This window comes from Cryptomeria japonica, chromosome 6, assembly GCF_030272615.1.
Source record: "Cryptomeria japonica chromosome 6, Sugi_1.0, whole genome shotgun sequence".
NCBI lineage: Eukaryota > Viridiplantae > Streptophyta > Pinopsida > Cupressales > Cupressaceae > Cryptomeria > Cryptomeria japonica.
The window spans coordinates 504,355,169-504,369,753 of NC_081410.1; positions in this window are offsets into that span (position 1 = coordinate 504,355,169).

Below are 14,585 nucleotides of genomic sequence, written 5' to 3' on the forward strand. Positions count from 1 at the left end.
ATAAAACAAAAAAATCGTCACTTGGTGAAAACCTGGCAAACAGACGCCTTGTGACACAACAAAAAAAATTGAAAAATCAAAAAAAGTAAAGAGAAATAATTTCGTCCAACGGTGAAAACCACTTCGGTGGCGCCCTGGGCAAGTACAATGGTGAAAACTGGGTCACCAGCGCCATGCGTAGAGACATTGCTCCTCCCTCCTTCAGGATTCTCTTTCATCCTTTCACTTCACACACACTCACAACCTATTCATCCACAATAAACTTACCCATTCCCATCATGGCTTGTTATTGATCTACCTAAGATTGGTTAGCCATCCATAAACCTCCCTTTTCACATCCTTTTCCATCCATAATAAATCAGATCCTATCTGTGGCTAAGGCAAATCCTACGTCTAGTGATGGGTGTGGAACTGAGAACATCACATGTTTCAAGGAGTACAGTTTCTTCCAGCTTCCTTCAGTCTATCCGTGCACAATCCGCAGTAAAGCAACATTTGCATCACAGATCCGCAATAAAATTTCATCTTCTCCACAATAAAGTATCAGTTTCATGGATTCAATCAGTTTTAGATGAGACACAGCAGCAACAATGGGCTTCAACAAATCAAATCTTTCAACAGACTCAGACAACATATGGTTCAGTGCTATCTATCCTTTTTGTGAAAGTAAACATTGTGACCACAATCAAATAAGACTTATACAAGTGACAAGAGACACTAAACTTGAGGACTACAGTGGATGTTGGTGTCGAGTCTTGGTTTTCTTTTGATTTTATCTTTTGGTGACATGTCTTTTAGCTTTTCCAGGATGTCTTTGACTAGAGATTCTATCTCCAAGATGTCTTTAACTAGAAAGGTGAGGATGGGGTATCGTCACCTATTTGCATTTGTTGTCTATGGATTGTCTCTTAGTAATGCTATGACTTGTCCAAGGATATGAGGACACTGTGAGTCTAGTATGAACTGGGGCATTCCTTGTTTGTGACTGTCTTATCTCCATGCAAACGGGTACAATGACTTTCTAGGTCGAACATATGCCTCGATTGTCATAACCTATTTTGCCATAATAAAGCTCAATGATGATAACGCACAAGAAGCTCTTTCACTTTCATATCTTTTGTCTTTCATCCCCCCTTTCTTGATTGACTTCCATTGTCCTTCTCGAGTCTGCGTAGCCCACTATCACATGACTGAGTATAATGACACACCAAAAACATTTGCATTTCATATAGTTACACCTACATCACCACATATAAGCATTTCATACATACATATAGATATCACAATTGCATCACATCCTGCATACAACACATGTTAGCACATCTCACATTTTCATTATGTAAATAATCATTTGCATTATCATATTCATTTGCATTACATACATTCACATTTGCATCATGCATCGCATATACAACATAAAAGAACAAAAATATATTACATTGCATCATATAAGCATCCATATCATAAAACATGTATCACATAAGAACATTTCATCACATAAGGTACACATGCATATAGCTGCCGTAAAAATGGATCATCTCTCATATATAATCAAAATGTGTCATGATACAATGATGTCAAAAGAATCATATGGCTACAAAATCACCCGCAGGTGTCTACAATACAAAAATGGTACATATATTGATACAAGGGGAGCCCTCTATGGCTATGATGAACTCCCTCCCTCGGAGCTGCTTGGCCTCGACGGACGCTGAGCTATAGATGGACCCGCTCCAGGATCCCCCTGCCTGTCTGGTGGTGGTGGAGGACCCATGACCCCACCGCTAGATGCCTGCCTCCTACGACTCCCTCCCGTAGCCGTCGTTGTGCGCGACGATCTATGGAAGCTCTTCGCCCGCTGATCCGCTGGCACGGCACCATAGTACAAGTCCCTCCAATACCCAATCTCCTCTCCGGCTCACAGCACATATGCGTAACCTGCCCCTGCATCCTTTGCTGCCTGCCTCCCTGCCCTCAGAGCTGCCTCGGCCTCAGTATATCGCTGGATGGCCTGGTCTCTCTCTCGCTCTGTGTCCCTGAGCCTGATCCTGAGGTGATCCCTCTCCCGCTCCAAATCCGCAATCTCGTCTGCCTGGCCCTGGCAGATCTCTCTCAGCTCTAGCAGCTCATCCTCCTCAGGATCACCACACTCAGCCTCTGCCTGTGGCTCCTCCTCTGCAGGTGCTTGCACCTGTGCCTCCCCCTGTACCTGTCTAGGTGCCTGAATAGGTACCTGTCTCTGACCCTACCTGGGAGCCTGCACCTGTCTCTGCACCTGTCCCTGTCCCTGCACCTGTCTAGGTCCCTGTGCTCTAGGACCCTGTGCTGCTGGTACATGTAGGGGCAATCCACCTCGACCCCTCACCACCTGGGCTGCTCCCTCCTGTCCTCCCTCCCTCCGAGGTGCCACTCGCCTCTCCCCCACTACTCCTCTCCGCCTCCGTCGGCCCCTACCTCCATCCCCTCCACCATCATCATCATCATCCCCTCCAACCTCTCCCTCCAACAGCTCTCCCGGATCTGTCAACCTCGGAAATGGATGCTCTGCCCAATACGCAACATACTCTGCGTCCATCCCTGCATCCTCCACCTCTGGCCACATATCCCAAGGTAGTGGCAGCATCTCTGTCATCTGTGTCACGGCTTGATCATATAATAACAATGGTCCGAACTGAGCCGGATCCCTGACTGTGCGGGCATACATGCCCGAGCCTCGCGGCATCCTCTGGATCCTGCCGAACTATCTCCCAACCCTGTCAACCAGCTGCCTCTCCAGTATGTAGGGCGTACGCCCAATCAGATACCTGCTCCTGAATGTATAGGGAAGCTCCACGGCATCATCCTCCCACTTCTCGCACCCCAGGTACGGCCTCCAGATGACCATGTCAATGTCATCTATAACCCGCCTCTAGTGCTCCAGCCGGCCAATCCGAGGCTGTGACGTAATCATATCATACAAATGTACAAAACTCTGTCCATGTCCTCTGCCCCTGAAATGAATAGGCTGTGTGATAGGAAGGTGCTCATATGCCCACACCTGTAATAGAGTCACTCCGTAGCCCAGTCCTACTGATCCGTGATAGACAAACTGATGCAGCTCATAATATAAGTGTGCCAGGACACATGGCCCCCATGCATATCTAGTGTGCTCAGTCACCAGTATCTCCAGTGCTCCTCCCCAGCCCACTGCCAATCCCCATGTAGCTCTGTCTAGACACAAGAAACCACTGATGGCTCCTCCAATAATAGCTGGCAGCGCTAACCCTGTCGCGGTCATGGTATCCCATGCCACGTGCCCTGCTCTCATCTCCAAACCGGGATCCTGGAATACCCGTCTAAGCACCTCCTTGTCTCCATCTCGATCATATGGAATCAGCTCTCCATCGATCGGTATATGCAGTATCCTGTACACATCCTCGAGGGTCACTGTCATCTCTCCCATAGGCAAGTGAAACGTGCAAGTCTCGGAGTGCCATCTCTCCGCTAGTGCAGTCAGCAAACCCATGTTTGCCCAAAACTCGGGCACATATAGCACATGTCTGAGGCCCATCTCCTCAATAGCAATCCTGTCCTGAATCGACAACTCTGGTCGCAATCTCTGAGTCGACGGGAATCTCTCCCGTGACTCCAGCATAGGCAGATACTCCTGCAGTCAAGCAACTCAATCATGTCAGTTATAGTGGCATTCACTGTTTATCACAAAATGCTACTCGCTATCTAAATGCATATGGTTATCTATCCTAGTGACACTCACTGTTCATCACAAAGTGTTGCTTCTATCCTAGTGGTACTCCCTGTTCATCACAAAGTACTACGTGTGTGACATTCCCTGTTCATCACAAAGTGTTACTCACATTCGCACTCCCTGTTCATCACAAAGTGCTGCCTATCTTGGTGCTCCCTGTTCATCACAGAGTGCCTTGATCTATCCTAGTCTTCCTAGAGGACCTGCTTGAGTGTATCCTCTCAGCAGCTTATCCAATCGACAGCGTATGTTCATCACAGAACTGCCGATTTGACCTAGACGACTCAAACTATTCATTTTTGACACACAAACGCGCTTTAAACTCATAAACGCGCTTATAGACTGCACAAACGCGCTTCTGCAACACAGACGCGCTTTCTGAACACATACGTGCCTAAATCTTTCATAAACGCGGCCAGGGAACACAGACGCCCCTAAAGAGCACAAACGCGTCTGGAATTCGCAAACGCGCTCGCATTACTCACAAACGCGTCTGGAATTCGCAAACGCGCTCGCATTACTCACAAACGCGGTCCCAGGCATAGACGCGCTTGGACCCGACACAGACGCGCCTGTTGGACACAGACGCACCTGGCACTGACACAGACGCGGTTGCGCGTTTTTGCATTTTTTAACTACCCTATTCCTAGCGCATTTATTGCTACCTATTGAGCATTAATGACAAAACTTGAAATGCGTGAAAGTACGAGGACGTTTTCTGGTACTTACCGGCTCTCCTACATCTGCTGGTCTCTGGAATCGGTGAACGCGGTCGAATCTATGAACGAAGGCCATCGCTGCTGACTGCTGCTGCTCTTTTCTCGCTCTGCACTGTGATCTCGTAGGGGTGTGGATGACAATGAGGATGTCTTTTTCCCGTGGTCTATCTTATAGCCTAGCCTAGCCCTCGCCCTCATTTCCCGAGTTAGTATTCTTCATCCTGTGACTTTGTCACTTTATTCGGTCAACCCATTCTAGCCTTTCTTTCTTATCGAGAGATTGTCTGCAATCTTTTCAGACATTTTCATCCAATCTCTCGAGGGGGCATATCATTCCCATGCTGGGGCAACTCTGTATCAGTTCATCTTATCTTCTTTGAAACAACGCGACAAGTCGCATTGTCTCAAAGAGGGGCAAAATGTAGACACCTAAAATTGTCATGTCTAATTAAATAAATATTTTATTTATTTAATTATCTAAGCCTAATTCTTCTATTAATTAAATAAATTTTTATTTATTTAATTAATTCATTTATCCTCTTCTAGCCTTATTTCTCATTTAAATAAATACATTTATTTATTTAAATTATCCTTTTCCTAAATTAAATAAATATTTTATTTATTTAATTGATCCCACTTCTTCTATTAATTAAATAAATCTTTATTTATTTAATTAATTCATTATCTTTTTCTACACATGACACATGTCATTCATCTCTTAATTCATACACTACCTACCTCTTTCATTATTTTGGTATTTCTTTTACCTACCCTCTAATCCTAGCCGACCTCTCAATCTTAACCCTCCATTTCTTATTGTGTCTTCTATTTAAGAAGATGCTCTCTTCATTGTCAAACCCTAATGACTAATGACTGATTTTGGAGTACTTGGCTACACTACGATCCTACTTGCAACCACATTCCGTTCTTTGTTGAGCTCTTGTGCATATTAAAATCTGAGAGCAAATATATCCAGCAAGATCAATGGAGATAGGAAGAATGGAGATCAAAACCCTATTGGACATGTGATGGTATACTCTTTGTGATTTTGAGTTATTTGCATTGTCTTAGGTAATCTTCATATGTTATGGTGGATCTTTGTTGTTGTTAGGCTAGGGTTTGGTGGTTGAATTCATTTAGCCTTTCAATATTGTTATTATTGTTATCCATTTTCACCATACACAGTAAGCATAATACTGATGTCTTGTATGTTGAAGGTCTAGAGAATAATCTTTTGAGTGTTGGATAGATGGTTGATAAGGGATATGATTTACAATTCAAGAATGGGAAATGTAAGATCTTGAAGAGCTTTGGAATTGAGATTGCATCAACTACAAAGACTAAAGGTAATATCTTTCACTTGAATGTTGGTGGTAAAAGTTGTTTGATTTCTCATATTGATGAAAGTTGGTTATGGCATAGAAGGATGTGTCATGTAAACTTTGACTGCATGGTTAAGATAAGTTCTACCCAAGTTGTAAGAGATCTGTCTAAGTTGGTAAAGCCTTCTAATGCATATTGATTTGTGTGGTCCTTCTAGAGTGAGAAGTTTGTAGGGTGATAGGTACTTCATGTTGCTGATTGATGACTATTCGAGGATGATGTGGGTTACTTTCTTAAGGGAGAAGTTTGAAGCCTTGGAGAAGTTCAAGATTTTCAAAGCCATGGTTGAAACTGAGACTAGTCTGAAGCTGAATTTTTTGAGGTCTGACAGAGGTGGTCAGTTCACTTTTGGTGAGTTCAATTCTTTTTGTGAAGAGCATGGGGTGAAGAGACAATTATCTTCTCTGTAGACCCCTTAGCATAATGGTGTTGTGGAGAGGAAGAACAGAACAATTCAGGAAGCTGCTAGGACAATGATGATTGATGAAAATGTTCTGCATATCTGCTGGAGAGAAGTTGAGTATTGGCGTATACACTTTCAACATGGCGCGTATCAAAGGTGATACCAGTAAGACTCCTTATGAGTTATGGTTTGGTCATGTTCCTATAGTTAGATATTTTAGAATTTTTGGAAGTAAATGCTATATCAAAAGAGATGAAGATCTAGGGAAGTTTGATGCTAGATGTGATGAAGGAATCTTTCTTGGTTATTCTACTAAGAGCAAGGCCTACTAGTGTTATAATAAGAGATTGAGGAAGATAGTTGAGAGTGATAATGTAAAAGTTGATAAAGGAAATGAGTATCAGCCCAGATGCTCCGGATATAATTCAAATGATCAAGATGTCAGTTCAAATAAAGTAAAGCAATTGCAGGCCCAGAATCAAATTCAGATTGCTCCAGAAAAGCCTGAGAATGAAGGAGAGACAAGTTCTAGTGCAAAAGAAAGAGTTCAAGAGTCTGATAATCATGAAAATCCTAAGAATATTAAGTATGTAAGGTTGACTCATTTAAAGAATCAGATCATAGATGATAATAATAGAGGTGTGATGACTAGGAGAAGAATTGCTAAAGAGTATTGCTTGATTTCTAAGATTGAACCTAAGAATGTTGATGAAGCTTACAAAGATGAAAATTAGGTTAAAGAAATGGAAGAAGAATTGAATCAAATTAAAAAGAATAATACATGGATTCTAGTTCCCAGACCCAAGGATAAGAATGTAATTGGAACTAAATGGGTGTTCTGGAATAAGCTAGATGAAAAAGGTGAAATTGTTAGGAATGAAACAATACTTGTTTGTAAGGGTTATTCTCAAATGGAAGGTATTGAATTGAGGAGACTTTTTCTCTCATAGATAAAATTGAAGTTGTTAGATTATTTCTTGTGTATGCTACTTACAATGATTTCAAAGTGTATCAGATGGATGTCAAGTCAACCTTTCTTAATGGTGAGCTGGAAGAAGAAGTTTACATTGAGAAACCAGATGGTTTTCAGTTGACATATCATAAAGATATGGTTTGCAGATTGAAGAAAACATTGTATGGATCTAAGCAAGCCCCAAGAGTTTGGTATGCCATAGTGGATAAGTATTTGATGTAACTTGAATTCAATAAAGGTACTGCTGATAGTAATCTATACTTCCGAATTGATAATGATAAGATCTTAATTGTTGAAGTCTTTGTTGATGATATTATCTTTGAAAGAAATGATGGTTTGTGCAAGAAGTTTGTTGATGATGTGCAAAATGATTTTGAGATGTCTATAATTGGTGAGATGCAATTCTTTTTGGGATAGCAAATAACTCAGTTGGATAAAGGTATTTTTATATCTCAATCTAAGTATGTGAAGGAATTGTTGAAGAAGTTTGGTTTAGATGATGCAAAGCCTGTTGGTACACCTATGGTGACCAGATGTAAGATGACAAAAGATGATGACTCTCTAAAAGCAAATCAGACTAGATATAGATCTATGATTGGTGGATTGTTGTATTTGACTCAGACTAGACCAGATATTATGAATGTTGTGTGTCTTGTTGCTAGATTTCAAGATTATCCTAAAGAATCTCATGTTGTTGTTGTTAAGAGAATTTTTATATATTTGGAAGGGACAGTTGATTTTGGTTTGTGGTATCGTAGAGATGTTGACTTTACTTTGAGTTCCTTTACTAATGTTGATTGGGCAGGTGATATTGGTGACAAAAAGAGTACTAGTGGTGGTACATTTTTCTTGGGTAAGAGATTGGTTTCATGGATGAGTAATTAAGAAGCAGAATGCTATCTCTTTGTCTACTGTAGAAGTCGAATACATTGTTGCCGCTAGCAATTGTACTTAAGTGATGTGGATGAAGAAGATGCTAAAAGATATCAGAGTTATTTTTTATGAGCCTACTACTATATACTCTGATAATTCAAGTGTTATTAACATTTCTAAGAATTTGGTGTTGCATTCAAAGACCAAGCATATATTTATCAAGTTTCATTTCTTGAGAGAGAAAGTGAATGAAAAGCAAGTCAGATTGGAGTATGCATCTACAAAGGAATTCGATTGTAGATATATTCATGAAGCCTTTGTCTAAAGATACATTTGAGTATCTCAGAGAGAAGCTAGGGGTGATTTCCCCTCCTGATGAGAACTAAGATGCATTGAGTTGCATCAGTCTGACGGACTTCATAGAGATATCTTGTGATCTGGATTGATGAGTGTGGTTGCTACTTAGAGGGGGGAGTCAATATGTGGTTCAGATGTTCTATTCAGAGTTTGTTCTAAGGGGGAGAGAATCAAGATTTGTGTTGTATGTGCCTTTTGCTTTGATGTCTAAGGGTGAGAAGGAGCATGTAAAAAACTACTATATCATGTGTTGATCTCAAGGGGAGATTATTGAGTTTTTTTGGGGAGATTGTTGGTTATTGATTTCTTTCTTTGCATTGATTGTTTTTCACATTCATATGTTGCCATCAATTCCAAAGGGGGATATTGTTGATATTGTTGATAAGTTTGCTGGAATGATGTGTTGTTATTGATGTCAACATATTCTTCTGTGTATTCCAGTGTTGCATTCAGATTAAATGAGTTGGTTTGGTCAATGTGTTGTAGATGAGCTATTGCGGTTTAATGGTTTAGAGATAATTATCTCTAGTTGATTTAGTGAAAGCTTCAGTGATCTGCATGATGATTTGATTGAGTTATGAGGTCAGGTATTATGGTTGGTTGTTCAATTGTTTGTGGTGTTCAGTGTTCTAGTTTATGCTCTGCATTTCTCCAGAATTGCAATATCTTGGTTTGCAGATTTGGCTGAGTGTTTGGGATGATCATTGTGTCCTCAATTTAGATGGTTCATGATTTGGAGGTTTGCAATGAATCTTTCAATTCGATAGTCAGTTCTGTGTGTGTTCTTGAGGTTTGGTATATTGATGATGAATATTCTAGTAAGTTGTGATGTTGTGGTTGTTGACGTGATGATTCGCGTTGCTTGTGGATGCTTCTAGATCATTTTCTATCTGTGTTGATGGTCCACATTGATCGTTGTGTGTGTTATTAATCATTTTATTGATCCGATGGTGTTCTTCATATTTTGTGACATTCATGATGATTGTAGCACGTTGTGGATGTTTGAGACGTAATTCTTGGCGGTGTTTCTTGCATGCGGTGTTGATTTAGGTCCAATCTATGTCTTAGCCAACATTGTTTTGGTCTGCATGTATTATTGTAGTGTGTGAGGTTATATTCTTGTTATTTGTGTTGCGGGTTGAACCAACCTTGAAATATAGGTTGATAACTTGCATAAATATATCTAATATTCGTCTGTTAGATGTGTTTGTGTTGTATCTGCGAGTGTGTGATCGAGTAAGTGTGCAAACAAGTGTTTTGATCTTTCAGAAGTGTAAAAGAAATGTGTAGTAGAGCAGATCAAACTATTCTTAACCAAAATTGTAACCAGGCATGAGGAGATTCTATTTCATTAGTTCATGATCCTCTGGATGTAATCCGAATGTTTTTCTAAGACAATGAGTCTTCCTTAGGGTTGTAGCCATTCTTCTTTTGTGATTTGAGCATTGATCTCTAGGCAGTGTGCCTGAATTCATGTGCATTCCCCATTATAATATTTCATTTACTCCTAACAGGGTATTATCTCATTGTGGGTAGGTTCTCACCATGGTTTTTCCCTTAACCAGGTTTTCCACGTCAAAAATCTTGGTGTTATGTGTGTTGTTGATGTGGTGATTGTTTATGCTTTCATTTTTAATTATCACATCTGAATTTAAGTTTGAGTTGTGTAGAGTTTGTGAGCAAGCCGATTCACCCCCTCCCCCTCTCAGTTTTTTGCCTTGTTGCCAACATATACATGCTCATTGCACCACACACAATAAGTCAACATTTTTTTATCAAACTCTATTGGTGCACACATGTTTTTAGTATAGCCACCATTACTAAATCCAAGTCTTGTGGTAGCATATACAATATCTAACCATTTCTAGTTTCTTGTTGTACCTTAAAATGTCCTCTTGAACATAACCATGTCCTTGGATTTCATTACATTGACTTTGTTTTCCACAAGTGCATTTAAATTTACATTCATACATGGACATTAACACTAAATTAAATGTCATGAATTCTCATCTAAATGTCTTTTAATTGTTATCACTACCATAAGACATGTATATCAATATACATACTATACCAAAAAAACTATAATTGACCAACTCATTATATTAAATTCTATAGATGTTAAAGTCAAACTATAGATAAATCCTCTTCTAGAAATTAAGTTGGGTAAGTGCACCAAGATGGGGGGACCAAAAATGGGTCTTAAGATCCCGCTTTTTTTAAAAAATTAGTAAAGTCTAAACTTTGATGAGAAAATGAAGATAGTTACACTCAAAAGTTGAAGATGCAACAAGAACAAGAGTTTTAGTGCTTCAAATCTACTTTCTGGGTAAGTGCACCAAGATGGGGGATCAAAAAGGGATCTTAAGATGCCACTTTTTTTTTCTAAAATTAGGAAAGTTTGAACTTTGATGAGAAAACGAAGATAGTTAGACTCAAAATGTGAAGATGCAGCGAGAACAAGAGTTGTAGTGCTCTGAATATACTTTCTAAACTACTAATTTATTTTGAATTTATGTTGGGGATTAAGTGTTTCAAAAAGGGGGAGCACACAAAGTAGTCCTTTTTTTCAAAAAAATATAACATAGCACCTAGTGTGCTTCCCCTTTAAAATGTCAATTTTTTTGGAATTTCTAAAATCACTCTAGTGAGAAATTAGCTAACACCATGTAGTTTATGTCAAAAAATTTAGCTAAATTTTTAATAAAAATATTATTTTTTACTAATTTTTGAAGTGGATGCATCCTAAAAACACATTTTTGAGCATGCTCCACCCTAAAATTTGTGAAAACTAATCGAAATCATTTTTTCATTTTTTTTAATTGTGTAGAATGAAGTCTAGTGTCTAAAATTGTAATTTGTTTGAAAATTCAATGAATGAGTAAAAAACTATGCCCAAAATATGACATGTTGGTTTTTGACAAAAAACAAACACAATAACAAAAGAAATTAGAGATGAAAAACATAATCAAAATGTGAAAAACATTATATGGTTGGACAACTAAGAGAGAGTTTAATGGTGTCATAGTGTTTATTTTTGTTTGCATCAAAACACATGCAAATCTAGCAAAGAGCATGAACAAAAATATGAGAAATTTTTGCATGTTTTCAAAAAAACCTGTCTTAGGCCTAAGAAGGTAGTCCAAGCCTTTAGGTTGGATTCCAAAGTCAAATCCAAGCCTAAGGATTGGGGTTTCCTAAGGTAGATACTTTGGCTCCGCTAAATTCAAAAAATGTATTTTTTAAGTTTGGCGCAAGCCAAATTCAAATAAATGCATTTTTTAAGTTTAGCACAAGCCAATTCAAAAAAATGCATTTTTTAAGTTTGGTTCAAGCCAAATAAAAAAAATGCATTTTTTTAAGTTTGGCGCATGTTGAATTTGGTGTGCACCATATTTGGTGAGTGTCAAGTATGGCACATGCCAAATGTATTGCATTAACAATTCTCTCTCTCTCTCTCTCTCTCTCTCTCTCTCTCTCTCTCTCTCTCTCTCTCTCTCTCTATTAGTGTAATATATACATAAAATATAACATTGAAGTATAAGTCACATTTTAATATATCTTTTTCCTTTCTTAATTATATTTTATATATTTATTAGAAAGATATTTAAGAGTGGTTTCAAATCTCTTCTCTCTCTCTCTGGTATCTCCCTCTCTTTTTATCAACCTCTATTTCCCTCCCTCCCTTCCTTGCACTTGGACTCTCTCTCTCTCTCTCTCTCTCTCTCTCTCTCTCTCTCTCTCTCTATCTATCTATATATATATATATATTCTCTCCCTCTCTTTACATCCCTTCCTCCCTCTAACTCAGTCTCTCTCTCTCTCTGTTGAACACACCGCAAGACTGAGAGGGAGGGTAAATTATTCTGAATCAATTCCTTTCAAATCTATATAAAAATTAACCTTATACTATAATTGTAAAGCACAAAATCACAAAATCACATTCAACACATGAACACCAAATTCACTTGGAAAAACATTATAAGGGAAAAACCATGGTGAGAATCATACTCACAATATAATAAAACTAATTACAAGGTTTTAGGCTCACTACCAAGGAGCAATTTATGCACCTGATGGACTTGCAATGCTAAGGAGCACAACCTTAGGCCAAGATACAAAAAGACTTTTAGAACTGAGATACATTATCTCCAACTATCTCCAGGCAATCTATATACAATTCTACCAATAGACTCACTATCCACCAACAAACAAGAGAAATAGATGAAACTAAAATGAGTAAGATCTCCTAATCATGAAATTGATGTTGAACCATGGTGTCAAGCAAACAATATCAGGGCAAGAAAATTTGATCATGAATATGTCTCTTATCACTATCGCTTTGCCAATATAACTATCAAAGAGCTTCTCAACTGAATTCCGCACAAAAACAACACAAAAATAGCTTGAATATTAATCTCATATACTTCATAATAATAACTCTAATTTCATACCTCAACACATACAATTATACATTCTTATATACAAATTTCATCATCAAAACCCTTAATTAGGTCTGCCAAAAGCAAAATAAACAATATTACAGAAATTAGGCCATTTGGACCTATAACAACATCTTTGATCCTCTCCAAGAGATAAAGAGGACCCAAACACATCATAATACATTCATTTATGTAGATTCCATCAAACCACACATGCTACCACAATCTCCAAGATCGGCGCCAAATGAAACATGTAGAAATTTAATAAAACACATCAATTGGTCGACCCAAACTCATCTTCCAATGCAAATTAGTAAGTGTGAATGACCATGCGCCATGGTGAGATCCATATCAACAATTTAATTCATCCTCCAAAGCTTCACCGAACCAAAAGAGAATAATCCGAACAAGATAGATCAACTAGAACAACTAAGACTTGACACAACAAAGCATGCCAAGAACATGCCAACATAACTAACTTGTGGATCAAAACCAGCACTTGAAACTCAAACTAGGAGACTACACAAAGCAAATAAACATGTTCTCCAAACTGTAGTCCTTGAATGCACATATTTGGAAGCCACCAGGTAATTTTCGGACCAATCTGATAAACAACATTACTGTTAGAAAACAACAACAACAACAACAACAACAACAACTAACCTCATCATCTGAGCAATTAGAGGGACTGCACACCTGATAATACAAATTCACAAAACATAAGCATTTTATCCAAATCCACACAACATGATCTTCATAACTGAAAGGATGCAAAACATTCTTTTACTAGAACATTAAATATTATTTTCTTCACATTGAGACTTCATGTACTATAACCTTTGAAACCAACTTATGTATGCAAAACAACAGTATTAGGTGTAAAGTGGAAAATTGGGGGCTTAGCCAATTCTCCATGTGGGAAGTGTGGAATATTCACTAAGCTCAATTTTCACTTGAGAAAACTTTAAATTCAAAAGAGGGGATGAATCTACTAGATCCAATCCTAAATGAAGCAAGGACTCAATACTAAGTACATTGGAGTGGAATTAACCCTCTTTTGTAAATTGATTGATTGAATTAAGATAGTGTTGATCATGAAGACAAAGTATGCAAAAATAGTGGGCTATAGATTCAGGATTCAGCCGTACACTTGGATCTGAGAAGTTTGAGATGATTCGGAGCTGCTCTATGAAATCCAGTTTAAGTTGTAGGGACTGTGTGTCCGGATAGAGGTGCTCTCCTATCAATCCTTTGAACTTTTCATGCGTTGAAAAGGGTTTTTTTCTCTCTACAAATAAAGCTCAATTCCATAAGTACAGTTGTGCACCTATTTCCTGCACACAAAAAGAAGAAGAAAGGGGTTGGGAATAGGGGTTTGCCTAAGTCAAACCCCGGTTTGGAATCAACCTTGAATGAAATACTACAAATGCTTGAAATAAATTATGGAAAGGTGTACCCTCAGATCTGCAATATATGATAATGATGTTTTGCTTCTTAGATGTAATCACATATGTTGTATGAAATTGCAGGAACATGACAAAACCCTAACACACACACATGCTTGCAAATGAATGGTGTAATGTTGCTCCAATAGATAGATGAAGAGTATGCAAACTTGAGATGATGAATGCTTGAATGTAGTCTCCTTGCCCTCTCCACTTTGTCATGCTATCTCTTATGATCGTATGTTATG